General features: G+C 40.3%; 1 protein-coding gene across 2 annotated transcripts in view; it reads right to left on the minus strand.

Moving 5' to 3' along the window:
• The window catches only part of ChT (choline transporter), a 447,845-nt gene that overhangs the window by 171,897 nt on the left and 269,805 nt on the right, over positions 1-6,143 (minus strand). The window lies entirely within an intron of this gene.

The raw sequence follows: 6,143 nt of genomic DNA on the forward strand, positions 1-6,143 counted from the left end.
AAAATAGGGGTTTGCAGTTTGTATGAAACTCTGTCAGTTTTGAAGTGTCTATAAAGAAGTTTTGTAGTTAATATTTTTGCAATTAGCAGTATGACATATTTTATTAAGCTCATGTTAAAATCTCATAGTTAAAGATCAAACCTAAGGGTGTAAAATGGGGGTTTAAAATTTGTGTGGTCCACGCGGACGAAGTCGCGGGCATAAGCTAGTTAATATTATAAATGCGAAAGTGTGTCTGTCTGTCTGTCTGCTAGCCTTTCACGACCCATCCGTTTAGTCGATTTTGACGAAATTTTGTACAGCGAATAGCTTCTGCATCCCGTGGAAGGACATAGGCTACTTTTATCCCGGAAAATCAAAGAGAGTTTTTAAAAACCTAAATCCACGCGGACGAAGTCGCATTTAATTATTGATGCATGATTGACACAGACCCAACAACAGACCTAACAAAGCCTTTATATCCTCAGTAGCTCAACGGACTGAATTCCGAAAGGTCGGAGGTTCAAACCCCACCCTTGCACCATAGTCGTACCTACTCCTAGCATACGTTTCCACTATACAGTATACACAGACAATCTAAATTCTAAATTCAGAATAGAATAGAATATACTTGAATATATTTTATTCAAGTAGATATTACAAATGCGAAAGTGTGTCTGTCTGTCGGTCAGGGTTTCGGAACTCGGACCGCTTTTTCAAATTAGTTCTTATAGCGAGCTTTTTGAAATGTTGGGCTATGGTTGGGAGGTCTATATCGTGGTATAGGTCCATGTTCTGCTCGAACCACGGGGCGCCCGTGGCCATGCGCATGAACTTATTTTGGAGGGATTGAAACATATCCAGGTGTTCTGAGGGGACGGTGCCCGTTACAATTTATAGTTTTTAGTTCAAGCTGCTACTGCTGTCTCGCTTTGATGTATGAAGCGTGCCTCTCACTCGTAGTAGTCTCATAGATTATTGAAATCTATGATGTTATTCATGATCAACCCATCGTCGGCTCACTACGAGCACGGGTCTCCTCTCAGAGTGAGAAGGGTTTTGGCCTTTTGACCATAGTCTACACGCTGGCCAAGTGCAGATAGGTATAAAACTACCGTCGAAACGTTGTAATGTGGTGTTACCTACTTATTGCAATTAATTATTCATTTAATTTTGAAATACATACAAATGTATGTATTTCAAAATCGAATTTGTATGTATTTTAGTCGACATTTGTCGAGTGACAAAAATAGCAGCAGTAGGTAATTTAATTCCGGAAACTATTAATGCTCAAAGGGTGATAAAAGATTTGCTCCCAGAAACTTCTAAAGACAGATAGGTACCTAGGTACCTATTTAAGCATACGAAGATTTTGATTTTATTGTCTTGCGAGGTGTGAAAAGTAGAGTATTGAACTTGGGGGTAATACTGTCTTAGTCTTGACCCTTGGGCGCCAGTTTTACGGTTTGTGGCTGTGCACACATGACACAGTTTGCTCCGGCCCTTCTTCGGCTTGAGCCATGTTGACTTTAATGATTAAGTGGAGGAAGCGCCGAGATTACCAACTCTTAGGGTGAGATCTATAGAGCGCACTTTGACTTTGCTCAGACTTAAGATTGAGTTAAAACGAGACAGATTTATGTGATAGATATAGGTCTATCTCATTTTAACTCTGTCTTAAGTCTAAGCTAAGTCAGCCTTAGTTATAACATGTGATTATTGTGCGGCACAATTTCAGAAATTTAAACGTTTTTCCTCCTATCTCCACCACGTATAACACAAATTTCTGCTCATAAAAAATCGCGTGAATACCTACACATACATTCCCGTAAAAATGTGTGTATTACGTGGTAGATATAGAAATAAATGTTAGTCAGTCAGTGTTAAGAGTTTTAGCAAGGAGAAGAATATATTAAATAATACCAAAGCAAAATTATTGGTAATATTAAGTCATTGATCAGCTCATGACCTCAAAGTATCTAGTACAAGTTTGCACATCTCGATAACGTTGATAGATTTCGAATATCGAAACACACACGCACACAAAAGTACACACACACATAGAAAAGTAGACTTTAAGCTCCTTGTTTTAAAGTTTTCCACTTGGCGTGCAGGCTGTTGGTTTATAGACGATTTTAGGTAATATTTGGAAGGAAGTATGTAAGTAAGTAAGATAATTATAATCATCATCAGCCATCGCCGGCTTGCTATTGAGCACGGGTCTCCTCTCAGAATGAGAAGGGTTTGGCTATAGTCTATCCCACTCGCCAAGTGCGGATTGACAGATTTCACTTTCCTTTGACAACTTTATGGTGAACTCTCGGGCGTACAGGTTCAGATCTGTCAAACCTCATGACTTTAGGTGCCAGTCGTGAGTCGTGTTTAAATTTGTAGAGTGCACTAAAATTTGAGTCTTGAAATTCATTTTCCGTCATTTATTAGCAATATTAAAAAGAAAAAGATGCAGGATTTAGTTTAGTTTAGAGGAAAACATCAGAATCGACGCCAGTGTATTATTATTATAAGTAATAATGTAATACACATAATCAATTATAGGACTATATCGACTTTGTCGAGATTGGGAGACTCGTACTAAGTAAGTTTTGTAATCTTAAAGTAAGAATAATAATTAGGGTTCCGTACCTCAAAAGGAAAAAAGGAACCCTTATAGGATCACTTTGTTGTCTGTCTGTCTGTCTGTCTGTCTGTCTGTCTGTCTGTTCGTCCGTCTGTCTGTCAAGAAACCTACAGGGTACTTTCCGTTGACCTAGAAATTTGGCAGGTAGGTACATCTTATAGCTGACATTTGGGAAAAAATCTGAAAACCGTGAATTTAGGGTTAGATCACACAAAAAAATTAAATTGTGGTCATGAATTACTAATAATTAGTATTTTCAACTTTCCAAGTGAGTGACTAGGTATATCAAGTGGGGTATCATAATATGAAAGGTCTTCACCTGTACATTCTAAAACAGATTTTTATTTATTTTTATGCATCATAGTTTTTGAATTATCGTGCAAAATGTCGAAAAAATACGACTGTAGTACGGAACCCTCATTGCGCGAGCCTGACTCGCACTTGGCCGGGTTTTTTTAATGCAGATTTAATTCAAATGTCAAATTCTCGGAGGTATAATTTACGGAAACTTTAAATATCAAAATAAGTTTAGTGGTTGACCCTGAACTAAAAATCGCGTAAAATCTTTGATTTGCTATCGAGGATTTTTTCAAAGGTTTAAAAAATTACTAGATTTTAAGCTTATTTCGTGGTTTAACGACATATTTTAATATATAACGGGTACATACCACGATACATTTTTGTTTTTATTTACCCGAGTTTATTTTTACCCGAGACTGCGACCGAAGCCCAAAGATGCGTTATTACTTATTAATTAAATAATGACATCTCTACGGCGGGGTAGAGAATTAGAAAAGATATTTTAGATTAAATAAATTTAGTAGATTTTTTTGAACCCATTTGCTTTTATGATGTCCCCCTTATAGTTTGTATTTACTTACTTATTTTAAATTTTTAAGTTTTTTGACTTTATTTCATAGTAGCTTATACCCGAAATGCGTTGAAATGTAATGAAATATTCCAGAAACCTTCCAACAAATCCCAACTATATGCGAAAGCAAAGGTATGTAACGAACAGACAGACATACCAACATTAATTTTATGTTATCTACTTTTATAAAATGAACCTACCTAAGTGCCTAATACCTATGCAATATTAATTGTGAATTTAATTTTTCAAGTACCTAGTTAGGTCCAATTTTGGTTAACATGTAAAAAAAATTGGTCAAGTGCGAGTCAGAGTTGTACACCAAGGGTTCCGTACCATCGTACAAGAAATAACATTTATTAATTTTCATAGAAATACACATTCTGTAAAAATTTTAACTCTCTGCCTATTACATTTCACAGACGGACGGTCATACAGCGAAGATTTAGTAATAGGGCCCCGTTGGCAGCCTTCGGGTACGGAACCCTAAAAACTAATGACAAACGACAAACTAACAAACTACTCCGCCTGGACAGAGGTAAACTTAGGAAGGTGGTGGGACTCATAACAGGGCATAGCCCACTAAACAAACACCTTTTCGTTATAGGTGTCACCGACAGTCCTCTGTGCAGGTCTGCATGGAGGTCGATGAAACACCGACGCACGTGCTCCTAGAGTGCAAGAGCGTGGCAAAACAACGCGAGCGCCATCTAGGTTCACCAACCTCACTCCATGAAGCCCTCGGCAACCTGGGCGGTCTACTCGGCTTCTGGAGCGACCTTGGATGGCTGGAGTGAAGACTTCAACGGGGCAATGCATGCACAACAGACGGAAAGGTTTAAGTGCGGAAACCAGCCCAGAGTGAAGAAAGAAGAAAAAGAAGAACTAATGACGTGGCAAATACAGGGTGTAACCAGAATGCTAGCAAAATACAATCAAATACCAATAACCATTTGCCTCATTTTGTAGTTCTAGTGATTGTATATTTTTCAAACCCACAATGTTTAGCACGCAAAACTCGGTTCAATGCCCTATATACGACGCGACGCATTGACTACGATTGGCCTATTTATGCAACGTTCGTTGACTTCTAGCGCCAGTCAGATGTTTTATTTGCAATATATAACGTAAACTTTTACAAGATCATAGGACTTTTAATATTTTTTTCGTGTTTTTTTTGTAATATCATATCAGTAATCATCAGTACTACATATCACCTGTCTTCGTTTTTGCCAGCGTTCTGGTAACGCCCTTTCTTAACGCTGGGAAATGCATTTACGCATCCCCCCCTCCTGGAAGCCAGCCAGCTAACCAGCCAGCCAACCAACTGGAGGGAAGGTATGTGGGACTCACCAGCCGAGAGGCGACCGGAATACCCACTAAAACCCAGCGGCACTCCTGCGCGCTGCCTGGCGACTGGGTCACGGGAACGCCGAAGCAAACCACCGCGACCCAGCCAGCGACGTCCGCCGAGGCGGACCCTCCACCGGGGACCCACTCACGAGATCCCCCGTCGCACGTCCGAGGTGCACCAACTATGTGCACCTCACCTCCCCCGGATACCCAACGGGCGACAACGCAATCCCGCGCACGTCGCCCGCGTCTCAACCTTCGCCTCGTCCACTGTGCCCTCTGCTAGTCAGAGGGACACGCGGAGAAACTTCCCCCCTGCCAGGTCATTAGCCATGGCTAACAATATCCCCGAAGAGAGATTATTAGCCACGTTACCGGGGTGCACCGGCCCGAATACTACTTTTCCCCACGGATGCCCGATGCATCCAAAAGGGACCAGCAGCACCCAGGCACACTGGGAGGTTACCTGGCTGGCACCCTACTGGTAACACCCTATATAAGCCTGAAGGATGGAAACTGGAAAGTCGAACGGACACGACGTGCAATCCAAGTTCAAAAATATCTTACCGGTTCATTTAATTGATCACAATATCGGAAGTCCATGATAAGCTGATAAATAAAATTGTTATGTTATGCAAAAATATATCCGTCACTATTTACAACGAAATGGAAACAAGTTCCCAAGTTCATAATACTTATATTTTTAGGGTTCCGTAGACCTAAAAAAGAAAAAAGGAGCCCTTATATATATGATTACTTCTTTGTGTGTCTGTCTGATTGCACTTGCCGTTGATCTACAATCATGTATATTGGCAGATAGCAATGTTTTAAAGCACAGCATCTAAAGGAGAAAAACCGAAAATCATGAATTTGTGGTTACATCACAATTAATTCAAGATAGCATTTGATTAGCCTTTACGATTGTGCGGAACCCTTCATGTGCGAGTCCGATTCGCACTTGACCGGTTTTTAGGGTTCCGTACCTCAAAAGGAAAAAAGGAACCCTTATTTATAGGGTCATTACTATTGTTATCTGTCCGTCCGTCTGTCTGTCGAGTCCGTCAAGGAAATCTATAGGGTACTTCTCGTTGACCTAGAATCATGGGCAGGTAGGTAAGTCTTATAGCACAACAAGCTTATGCCCACGACTTCATCCGCGTGGATTACACAAATTTCAAACCCCTATTTCACTCCCTTAATGGGGAAAATAAAAGGGTTTAATTTTCAAAAATCCTGTCTTAGAGGATGCCTACCTCATAATAGCTATCTGCATGTTTCAGCCCGATCCGTCCAGTAGTTTGAGCT

This window comes from Maniola hyperantus, chromosome 10 (genome assembly GCF_902806685.2).
Source record: "Maniola hyperantus chromosome 10, iAphHyp1.2, whole genome shotgun sequence".
Lineage (NCBI taxonomy): Eukaryota > Metazoa > Arthropoda > Insecta > Lepidoptera > Nymphalidae > Maniola > Maniola hyperantus.